The 12,713-nt window shown below is 41.2% G+C and overlaps 1 pseudogene; it reads right to left on the bottom strand.

Annotated features, from left to right (window-relative positions):
* Positions 1–3,844: 3,844 nt before the first annotated feature.
* LOC126066800 (RNA transcription, translation and transport factor protein-like) lies at positions 3,845–8,887 on the bottom strand (annotated as a pseudogene).
* Between the last annotated feature and the right edge of the window lie 3,826 nt (positions 8,888–12,713).

The raw sequence follows: 12,713 nt of genomic DNA on the forward strand, positions 1-12,713 counted from the left end.
GCAGAAGCATTCAGCTGTGTGACTGATAACAAATTATGGATAACACTGTGAAAAACAGGAATTTCAGAGCACCTAATTGTGCTGATATGGAACCTGTTCGTAGACCAAGAGACAGACGTTTGCACAGAACAGGGGATTCTGCATGGTTTAAAATCAGAAAAGGTGTGCCTCAGGGTTATATCCTTTCACCATATTTATTTGATCTGTATGCTGAGCAAATAATCCAAGAAGCTGGACTACATGAAGAAGAATGGGGCATCAGGATTGGAAGAAGAATCGGGCATCAGGATTGGAAGAAGAATCATTAATAACTTGCAATATGCAGATGACACAAATGAAGAGGACTTGAAGTGCTTAGTGACGAAGGTCAAAGACTACAGCCTTCAGTATGAATTACACCTCAACATAAAGAAAACATGAATCCTCACAACTGGACCAATAAGCAACATCATGAAAAACAGGAAAGGTTGAAGTTGTCAAGGATTTCATTTTACTTGGATCTATAATCAACACCCATGAAAGTAGCAGCTGAGAAATCAAATGACACATTCATTCCTTTGGGCACATCTGCTGCAAAAGGCCACTTTAAAGTATTAAAGAGCAAAGATGTCACTTGGAGGGCTAAGGTGTACCTGACCCAAGCCATGGTATTTTCAATCGCCTCATGGGCATGCGAAAGCTGGACAATGAATAAGGAAGACTGAAGAAGAACTGACGCCTTTGAATTGTGTTGGTGAAGAATATTGAATATACCATGGACTGCCAAAAGAATAAACAAATCTATCTTGGAAGAAGTACAGCCAGAATGCTCCTTACAAGTAAGGATGGCGAGACTACTTCTCACATACTTCAGACGTGCTATCAGGAGGGATCAGACCCTGGAGAAGGACATCATGCTTGGTAAAATAGAGGGTCAGTGAAAAAAAGGAAGACCCTCAATGAGATGGACTGACACAGCAGCTGCAATAATGGGCTCAAGCACAGCTGCAATGTGAGGACGGCACAGGACCAGGCAGTGTTTCATTCCGTTGTGCATAGGGTTGCTATGAGTTGGAACTGATTTGAGATTTGGCATCACCTAACAGTAACAACAACAGATATAGTCTAACACCTTCTTCCATATTAATATAATTTGTCAGAAAAATTATATTTTAATTCTCATCTATACGTACCGGGTAAGACAAGCTAAAGAAACCACTTTTGCATTAAGCCATCTGTGTGTTTAAACAAAAGCACAGTTTTGAGAGAATTCTTTAGACAATTTGCCTGAATTCTCTGCATCACTTTGATGCAGCTGACAGTCTGGAAGTTTTAGCCAAATGCTGCTCTGGGTGATTAGCACACATAGGATCCCACCAAAGTTATCCTCTAGGAACCTTAAGGACTCAGTGATCTCTGGTCCTCTAAATCCAAAGGAAAAGCCTTCATCTAAGATGCTAGAGGCAGAACTGGGAGATTAAACCATTCTGATGATGCTAGCCTTGCTGCTGTCTTCCATTCTACAAGCTGCTCAGTCCAGACCAAGAATCTATCTGAGATCTGGTTTGTCTTGTTTCAGAAAGCATAGAGAAAGAGAAACGATATGTTCTCTACGGTTGCTTTTCCTAGTCTCCTAGCATGTGAATTTGATGGTTCTAAGTAATGCAACCTTTGCCCCTCTCCCCTTTCCCTGGTCCTTTCTTCCTCCTGACAGGAAAAATAAGTGATGGACATTGCTTTTCTCCAACCTCAGCCACAAACAGATCCAATTCTGATGTCCACAGCGGTCATGTTTTTCCCTTACAAAAGGCAGATTCAGCATCTTCTTTGTTTAACTCTTGAAAAGAAGGTCTAAAAGGATTGTATAGACACAATACATCCTAGTAGTTCCCTATAGTTTAATTTTGCCAAAAGGTTCTATTTCATTCTTATGTAACCCCTAAGAGCTAATTTTGTGAAATCAGATTTTGGCCCTAAGCACATTTCTTAGAAGTAAATAAGAAATTAGGTAAATATTACACAAGTTACTTTGAAGCTGCTACTCTGTATTCCCTTCACTATCAGTTTTAATAACTGTTTTTAAAATACCATGTTTTGAAGGGAGCTTTGTTTTTCTCAGCTCTTTCTCCCATCTGCTACATTCTGTAACAAAGCCATAATCTGGTGTTTATGATTTCAGTTGCTGTGGAAATTAATTTAATGCTGTGCTAGAAATGTTTTACTGAGACATCCTGGGTCAGTAAAGGGGTTCAAAACACAAGTGTTAAACTTGAGTAAGCATTTGAAAAAAATAAAACATTTAATAAATAGAATCAATTTTAAAATTAATACATACTCACCTTTGTACTCCCATATTGCTTAGCTGCAAGTGTATTTTAAATGATTAGACCAAAACAAATTCTATTTGAAAACACCAGTTACTTGGGGAATGAAATCACATACACATGAAGAGATGAGGCTATTGCATTTTAAAGTGACTTCCATTGTGTGTCCCATCATAAAGTGTTTTTAAGATGATGATTAACTGCTCGCTCTTCTCACAATATTAGATGAGTAACACTAGGTTGTGTGTGTGTAGGGGTAGGGAATTAATATGAGAGGAAATGTAACCAAACAAGGGCTCTTGTCCTGTCCTATTAGCCGGTCAAAATAAGACGGATGCCACACCACCAGTATCAAGGAAAACAGAGAGTGGAAATTTATTGTTTTCACAAACAAGGAGCAAGGTGGGGCCTAGCAGCTGACCATGTGCTCCCCAACTGGAGAGGGTTGGGGACATTTTTATTTCCAGTGGCGTCTGGGGGTTGGGTTTGGTGACCGAAACTCTCTGCCTTTAGACCTTCCATGTCCACATTTGGAGGTCTGGATGCTGAATCATGTCGGTGATGCTCGGGTCCAAGGACAGATTGGGACACAGCTCTTCAGGTGCTGAGCACCCACGAAAATCCTGGTTCGTGCATGGCGGGATTCTGGCGCCAAATTCAAACTGCGGTTAGGGCTGTGGGTGGTGGGGCCAAACCGCAATTAGAAGCCATGGCTTGGCGGGCTGCAAGGTGTTAGGCTGCAACCATAGCGGAGTGGGGAAGTCTCACAGCAAAGGCTTCAGAAAGACTGGGTCCTGTAATAGAAGACTCTTCTACCTTAAATAATTTTCTTAAACCCTTTTTATGCCTGCCACTAGAGCAAAAGGGCATAAGTCTTTTTCCATCACCTCCTTGTCTTCCCCTTCCCTCAACTACCATCTTCCAGCTCCCATTTCTTCTGCCATAGTAAACTATGTTAACAGTATGCAAAATCCACTTGACCGCACACAACATTACACTAGCCAAGCACTCTCTCCCACAATGCCCCAGGGTGGTTTTGCCCCACTAAGCTTTCCCAAAGGTCAAATGAGAAAGGGCTTAGATCGATAAAGGAGAGTTCTCACTGGCGATAATGTAAGGAGGAAACTGGATTGAGAAGGGAAGTCCTGGACAACAAGAGTTCTAGGGCCAATGTTTCGACAGGGTTTTTTTTTTTTTCCATCCATACAGTTACTTCACTCCTGCTTTGAATGTGCCCGCTTTACTATTTGCCTTATTCCTGCCCCCGATTTTGCACATTGCCTCTTTGCTGCCTTTTGTCACTATGTCCTCTCAGTCATCGAATGAAAAAGAAAAGCCAAATTTGAGAAATTTGGCCTTGATTACTTAGCAAATGTTTGGGTCTTTTTTCCCCACTTTCCCAAGTTTGATTAAAGGAAAAAAAAAACATGGTAAATCTATAGAAATCTCAAAAAATGTCACGTTTGATGTTCAAACACATGCCAGAACTGTACACAGTTTCTAATTGTACTAAGTAGGTGAGAAATTGAAATCCTAAAGTATTACCTTCCGACTTTTTCCAGCCTGTGGTCCATCTTTGGGTCTGCAATAATTGCCTGAACAGCTACTATGGCTTCATTGATTTTTTTCTGTAGTTCTCTGAGCTCTTCTATATGCAGCAATCACAGTTAGAACGGCATCTCCTGTGTCACAACCAAAAATATGCTTGTCATTCCAGTTCCAACCCCTGCTGAGAATTTGCATTTCCACTCCTGTTGTTGTTGTTATTGTTGTTAGGTGCCTAGGTGCCGTCCAGCCGGTTCCGACTCATAGCGACCCTATGCACAACAGAACAAAACACTGCCCAGTCCTGTGCCATCCTTATAATCATTGTTATGCTTGAGCTCATTGTTGCAGCCACTGTGTCACTCCATTTCATTGAGGGCCTTCCTCTTTTCCGCTGACCCTGTACTCTGCCAAGCTTCATGTCCTTCTCCAGGGACTGATCCCTCCTAACAACACGTCCAAAGTATGTAAGACACAGTCTCGCCATCCTTCCTTCTAAGGAGCATTCTGGTTGTACTTCTTCTAAGACAGATTTGTTAGTTCTTTTGGCAGTCCATGGTATATTCAATATTCTTCACCAACACCACAATTCAAAGGTGTCAACTCTTCTTCGGTCTTCCTTATTCATTGTCCAGCTTTCACATGCATATGATATGATTGAAAATACCATGGCTTGGGCCAGGCGCACCTTAGTCTTCAGGGTGACATCTTTGCTCTTCAACACTTTGAAGAGGTCCTTCGCAGCAGATTTGCCCAATGCAATGTGTCTTTTGATTTCTTGAGTGCTGCTTCCATGGCTGTTGTTTGTGGATCCAAGTAAAATGAAATCCTTGACAACTTCAATCTTTTCTCCATTCATCATGATGTTGTTCATTGGTCCAGTTGTGAGGATTTTTGTTTTCTTTATGTTGAGCTGTAATCCATACTGAAGGCTGTCATCTTTGATCTTCATTAGTAAGTGCTTCAAGTCCTCTTCACTTTCAGCAAGCAAGGTTGTGTCATCTGCATAACACAGGTTGTAAATGAGTCTTCCTCCAATCTTGATGACCCGTTCTTCTTCATATAGTCCAGCTTCTCATATTATTTGTTCAGCATACAGATTAAAGAGGTATGGTGAAAGAATACAACCCTGACGCATACCTTTCCTGACTTTAAACCAATCAGTATCCCCTTGTTCTGTCCGAACAACTGCATCTTGATCTATGTAAAGGTTCCTCATGAGCACAATTAAGTGTTCTGGAATTCCCATTCTTCGCAGTGTTATCCATAGTTTGTTATGCTCCGCACAGTCAAATGCCTTTGCATAATCAATAAAACACAGGTAAACATCCTTCTGGTATTCTCTGCTTTCAGCCAGGATTCATCTGACATAAGCAATGATATCCCTGGTTCCACGTCCTCTTCTGAAACCGGCCTGAATTTCTGGCAGTTCCCTGTCGATATACTGCTGCAGCCGTTTTTGAATGATATTCAGCAGAATTTTGCTTGCATGTGATATTAATGATATTTTTGTATAATTTCCACATTTGGTTTCCACTCCTAGATGTACTGAATCAGAATCTACAGTTTAACACAATCCCCAGGTGATTCTTATGTATAATAAATTTTGAGAACCATTGTTCTACTAGTGGTTCTCAGAATTGGTCCCTAACCAGCACCATTAGTATCACCTGGGAACTTGTTGGAAACACAAATTCTCAGCCAGAGTTTGAGCCACAACTACCTGAAGCCCTGGTCTAAAGTAACAGGCACACCCTCTTTTGTTTAATTGCTTTAGCAAAGTCATCCTGTCAGGCACTGCAAAACAAAAATTCAAATTGCCTTAAGTATTATCAGGTTATCATCATGGCAGTTGAATCTGAAGAAAGTTAGCCATTACACCAGCCTTACAATCAGGATTATTTATACAATGGCTCTACATTTTTAGTTCCATTGTTAGCATTTTTTTTTTTTCCAGCATTACCTCCATATCTGAGTCTAACAGCTAAACCAAGAAGCCAGTCAATTGCTTCTTGTGATCTTGAATCTTAAAAGAACAGTTAACATCTCTTGAGATACTTTTCAAAGAACTTGGGCCAGTAACCGCTGTGGACGTTAAATTACCTGTCTTCAATCTTGTGGAAACCCTGGTGGTGTAGTGGTTAAGAGCTACAGCTGCTAACCAAAAGGACTGCAGCAGTTGGAAACCACCAGGCACTCCTTGGAAACCCTATGGGGCAGTTCTACTCTGTCCTATAGGGTCGCTACGAGTCAGAATGGACTTGATGGCAACAGGTTTTTTGGTTCAACCTTGTAGTGCCTGATTTTCTGGTCTTAAAGCCAAACCAAAAGCTTTCTAAATTCTACTTCATCTTTGCAGTTAAAGCCGACGGGATTGTTGTAGTCCAGGGCTGCTGGCTTTCGTCAGAACACAGTCCCAGATTCTCATTTTGGTTGCCCGGGCCTTGGTTGGGAAAGAAGAGACTGAGCAAAATGCTTTTTATTAGGATGTATTTACAAGTTCAATTTTTATCTCCTTGTTTCCTTCAGTGAGCTGATCCTTGAAATAAGTTCCTATCTTCCAACATACTATTTACAGGCTGGCACTTAGCACACCATAAGCACTTAATAAGTGGTATCTTTGGTCATGAAAAGATAATTAATGGGATGTGTAATGTGTCCTAGCCTCTGAAGAAGCTGTGTCATCCTCGGCTGTTACCAGCTAGAAGTTGAAAACTCCTGGGGCCTCTGAGCCAGGTGCTAGTGAAATCTGCCCAAGGGCTCAGAGTATGGCCTATAGAACCCACAGAGGCTGCAGGTATTGAATTACTGAGCTCACAGCTGAGCCACATTGCTGTCCACACCAGGTAAACAATTAAGACTTCAAAGGGAGAGTATAATAATGTAGAGGGTTTAAAATTCCCAAGCTACAACTCAAGCAGGAAAAAATGTATTTTAGTTTATTTCTCCATAAGGAAATTCAAATTAACTCTAAAGTACCTATTTTCAATAATGGGGAAAACAACTTACTCTTGTCACTCTCAAGGTAACTGTGTCATTATAGTTTCAAAATTAGTTTTGGGGGTAAATAGTCAAATTCAAGATTTAAACTGAGTCTGTTTGGAGTTCAAATTCTTATCAGAGCTGTTCTTCACTCTTAAGGAGTTTCCTCTTCTTGTCCCCTCAGGATATATCTGGGTGCTGGGCAAGAACAAGAACATCAGGGGAGGAGTGTCTAGCTCAAGTTCTGTACCCCAGGTGTCTCTGTCCTTGGTGTATCTGAAGGTTTTGCAGCTGCAGCTGGGAATAACTTGTCTCTTTTCTCAGTGTGGTAACCCCCCACCCCCACCCCCCACTCCCATTCCTGGCACTAATGAAGCTCAAAGCTCGGTGACTTAGCCTCATCTTGATTCTTTGGGCTGCCCACCCTACAGCTTAGGCTATAGGGTCACTTTGCCGCAAGGCAAGACAATCGCTATCATGCCCACTGCTGGGCCTGTAGAAACGCCTAGGTCCCCTTCTTCCATGCCCAAGCCATGAGCACTGTCTTCAGCCTTCTCTCTGTTTAATTTGCCATACCACCACTTCTACTCTAGAGCCATCACTCAGTGTCGGCAAGATGTACTCAGAGGGTGGTTTCCTCTCAGAGCTCCAGATAAAGTCAAAGGCCCCATCTGCTCTAGGGTTTCCAAATTTATCCAGGAGTCTATCTCCTACGGAGAAAAAGCCGAAGTGTTTGAGGCTGCAGAGTAGGTGTGAGGGAGGAGGGCCAGGTAGCAGCATAAATATTCTCAGCTAAACTCCCTTGCACTCCTCTTCCAGGCCCCATTCCCTGAATCTTATCTCTTTTCTGTGATTTGAGATATTTAAAGATATATTGTCTTAGCACAATCTACTCTTTATTTCAAAACCATGTAATTTTTTTTTTAACAATTCGTTCAAATATAAGCAGTGGATAGGTTTTGGAGCAATCTTTCAAAGAAAATGGAAATCTCAAACACTGTCCTTATTCTTAGTAAAAATAGCTAAAGTCTAAATTTTAATATTCTAGCAAAATTCAGTACTTTCTTGGTCGAGTTTACAAATTGCTTTGAAGCTTCAAAATCTATCAACTTTCACCAGCATCCCAACGACTCGTGGAGCTCATGGTTCTTGCTGGCCTCAGCTTCTTTTCCATGGGCAAAGGGGCAGCAATATAAACCTCTTTGATCACTGACATGGGCATATTATCCAATAAGCAAAGTAAGCATGGGCTTACTTGTGCTTACCTACTAATCTCTAGTGAACAAGTTACATTTTTTTTTTTTTTTACCACATCGAATATTCTGCTTCTAGGTGTGTTTGGCATCTGTCTCTCTCCTAACCCCACAGCACCTTCCTACTCAAAACTTCTTATCAAATTTACAATCCCTGACAAGGGCAGATTATCCAATAAGCACGGTAAACACGGGCTTACTTGTGCTTACTTACTAACCTGTAGTGAACAATTTCTCGTGGGTTTCACTACACCACATCAAACTGAAGTTGTTCTCTAGAGATTAGTAAATAAGTGCAAGTAAACCCGTCCTTACTTTGCTTGCTGACTCATTCGCCCCTGACACTGATAACTTCAAAACCTCTGACCCCTTGTTTCCAAACAAAAGGAAGGTGCCTCTGGAGTAGAAATGCTGGATCTAGAAACTAGGCCAGGGGGCATTTGGCAAGGAGGAGGAGGAGAAGGTACACCTTTTCTTAACAGTTAATAAGCTGGCTAGCCTGGAGGAATATAGGTCTTAATGTGCAAGGCCCTCAAGTGTCAGTCACAAGGAGCTGTGTTTCCTGGGAGTAGTCTTCTGGGGCAGCCAGCTTTAGGAGTTCTGTGGAAACCTCGAGAAGTACCTTTGGTCTCCACAGCTGGAGACACAGAACACCTGGGGCTTCCTCCCACCTCCTCCACTGCTCACCCTCTCAGATAGCTTTGCAATGGAGTACTGCAAGCACAGCACCTCCCTCCTAATTACTCCCTCCAGCACCCCTGCAGGCAGCTTTGCAGAGAGTTCCAGGACGCAGCACCTCCCCATTGGTAGCATACCTTGGCCATCTGGAAAGCAGTTTTTCAGTGAGTGTTTCTGGCATGGCATCTCCCCATGGATGGCTTCCTCTCACAACTCAGAGGGTAGATTCCAGGGAGTTCTACCCACACAGCACCTCAGCAAACTTTGTCATTCAGTGTGCCATGGCTGCACTCTCTCCAAGAATGTCTGAATCTGGATCTCAGTCTAGTTGAAGCATACTCTATCTCAGCCCTAGAAGTCATGACTTTATATCTGGTATTGCTGCATTTTTTTAGAGTTCTTTTTTACACTTGACTAGTCAATCTCCTGCTACACAAATCCCTCATTATAAAGATTCTTCATTTTAACTTTCCCTGATCGGACAAGCTCCTGATTGGACCTTGACTAACACAGATGCCCAAAGGCAAACACACACACACACACACACACACATCATACAAGACACAGGGAAAATAGAACAGGGCAAGGATCCAGGCAAAAGAGCCTGAGAAGACCCGTGTGAACTCAATTTGACTACAAAGAGGGATATTTCAAGGCAAGTGAGAATGACCCCAGGAGGCAGAGTGAAAATCAGACCACGAAAAAGCCTTCCTGGCCATCAAGAATGACACACCCTCTTCAGGAAGGCGAAGAAAGGCACTAAGTTTCCTTCCATGGAGACAGAAGCAGAAAGGTACACACTCTGCTTTGCATCCCATACAGATATTGAAAGACTCCACGTGAAAAGGCAGAAACAAAGCCCAGGACTTACAGGTAAGTAATCAAAACATAAGCAACCTTGACCTGTTCAATGGGTGGGGGATATTGGTGAGACTCTTAACTCTGAATCCAGCTCTGCTTCATCAGGCAAGAAGGACAGAAACCAGGACCCTGGTCCTTAGTTTGTCCTTGTCACGCTGCAGCCAATCTTGCTTTATTCCACTCCCAGGACTCACCCTCCTGCCTCAGAAGGCATTCCTGGCAGTTGATTCAACCATATTTAATGGTCCCTGTCACTCCGTTCCTCCTTTTCACACTCCCCTGCACTTGGAGGAAACGCTCGTGGTGTAGTGGTTAAGTGCTACGGTAGCTAACCAAGAGGTCGGCAGTTCGAATCCTCCAGGCGCTCCTTGGAAACTCCATCGGGCACTTCTGCTCTGTCTTATAGGGTCGCTATGAGTCGGAATCAACTCGACGGCAGTGGGTTTTGGTTTCCTGCACTTAGAGTCTTAGGGTTTTTAGTGTTTGACTTTTCTGCCTTCTCTCCTGGCATTCTCCTTGATGGGGAAACTGGAAGGGGGACAATAAAATTCCTAGAAATGTTTACTTAAAAAAAAAAAAATCACAAGGTAGAAATCATAAATACACAGGTTCAAAATTAATAAAAATGCCAACTACTCTAATGTTGTGCAGATAGGTACTTGTGACTTTTAATAAAATCCTGAAGACAGCTTCATGCAGAGATTCGAAAAGTGCTATATTTCAGATAACATAGATGGAAGTAAAATTGATGTGCTCTGAAAAAACTGGGTTAGATGACTTAAGAAGTGATTCTAGTGTTGGCAAAGACACATGTGAGGAACTTAAGTAGATATGTCATGATATGCAGGAGGGAAAAAAACAATGTCCCCAAATGTATATGCCATTTTATATCATATAAACTTTTGTCATGAATAATTGCTAATTAAAAATAATTGTTAATTAAAATGTCTTAAAAAAAGACATTTGACTTTTTTTGTCTATGTGCTTAGAATTGTATATTCAAGTTGGCCTAAACAACTTTTAAAATAATCAATTTATTGAATTTTAAAAAAAGAGGAATTTACTTATATTCTGGATTGTCTTGTACTCAGACATATGAGGTAAACGGTGAGCAGGCTAGCTAGTAATAAGACAAAAACTTGTTTCCTTCAGTTCAAAGTGGAGCAAGCCTAGGCCCGGAGCCTTCTTCAAAGCTTCCTGTCTCAGGAAATTACTAAACTCTGGGAAGTGGTAAGAATGGTGTCTGTGGCCCCCTGAGCTACCCATTTCCTCCCAGAAAAGAGTAGTTGGTAGCCTCTGGGGTAGAATATCCCATATTAAAACTCTAAATAGACAGATAGGTAGATAGATACATGTATACATATGTATATATCTCATTCCTAGGTATTAACTCAAATATAATCCACACAAAACCTGTATGTGAATGTTTATTGTGGATTCATTCATATTGTCCCTTAATGAAAACAACTCTCATGTCCTCACCTGTTATATGGATTACTCTGGTACATCCAAATAATGCAATAAAACTAAATGAACTACTGGTATACACAACTTGGGGAATCTCAAACACATTATGCCAAATGAAAAAAGCCAGGCTCAAAAGCTGCATACTATGAGTCCATTTACAATTTACGTGATATTCTGGATAAAACGAAACTATAGGAATAGAAAACACATCGGTGGTTGCCAGCAACTGGGTGTAGAAAAACAGGTTGACCACAAAGAGATGTAAGGGAATTTGTGGAGGGGATAGAAGTGTCCTGTATCTTGTTCGTTGTACCAGTTATGTGACCAAATGCATTTGTCAAAACGTATAGGGTCATACTCTAAAATGGTGAATTTTATTGTATGTAAATTTTATCTCAGTAAACTTAACTTTTAAACTGTACACTAAAAAAGACGAATTTCACTTATGTAATGTGTAAGTCAATTTCTAAAATGTTAAAAACAGAACAAACAAAAAAATAAGTAAACTCTGACCCAGAGTCGACATGGTTATTAAAGATGGAGACTGGCTCCTTAGCTCCACCATTAGTGGGACTGCCAGCTAACCCCTGGCATATTTGTGACTCTGGGGCTTCTAAAGGGTTTTGCAATGGGTTGTCTCCTTTCTTGTGGATAGCAGCTGACTGATGCTGAAAGATGGAGCAGAGGCAGGATACTGCACAGGGCATGACGGGGGAGCGTTCTCTTCGCTTTCTTCACTTCTACTCTTCCTCCCTTTTCTGCTTCTCCCCCAGTTCTTATTTTTCTCTCCCTCTTCCTCCTATTTTGGGAAACCCCTATAGGGTTGCAATGAGTCGGAATCGACTCGACGGCACTGGGTTTTAGTCCTCCTATTTTTTATTTATTCACCAGCTGATGCCTAGCTGAAGGGATCTGCTGGAGGCTACCTGAATATGGCAAAAGGAAGCATTTGCTTCTGATCAGTAGAGTACTAGGAAATGTTTAACATCCAGCTATCTTAAACACACACACACAGGTTTATTTTAAATTTTAGTGATGTAAAGAGTGTATAGTACACATTTATATTACTGTAATAAAATAGGCAATATTCTTTATATGAATTCTATACGGTCAATTGATCCTCACAGAATGTTTCATTGATTTTTGCTCAGCTCTTGTGTGGCAGCCAACCTATTGTCAATAAGAAACAAGTATGGTAGTGACAAGAACCTTGGTTAATATTTTCAATGATGTTTACGAGGAGATAAAGGTGAACAACAAAGATATATGTAGCAACTTCACTCATTCATCAATGATGCAAGTGACTTGGATGAATTTGATAATAGTTTTTTAATACTGGAAGAATATTTCCCCAATCTTTGTCCTATTTACAATACATACTTCTAAGTTTAATCTACAGTGTTAATGTTTTATCCATCACTAGACAGCCAACAAAGCAATAAATCAAGGCCAAATTTGTTACATTTGCCAATTGCCAGGGTGTAAATATTCTCATTCTGGCCAATTTCAACCTACACATGTGAAATCACTGAACTTGGAGTAGAGATGAGATGTGCACCAGCATACCAATACACAGTATTTCCACCATAAAGATGTATCAGATGGAAATAACACCAGAAGCACA

This window comes from Elephas maximus, chromosome 2 (assembly GCF_024166365.1).
Source record: "Elephas maximus indicus isolate mEleMax1 chromosome 2, mEleMax1 primary haplotype, whole genome shotgun sequence".
NCBI lineage: Eukaryota > Metazoa > Chordata > Mammalia > Proboscidea > Elephantidae > Elephas > Elephas maximus.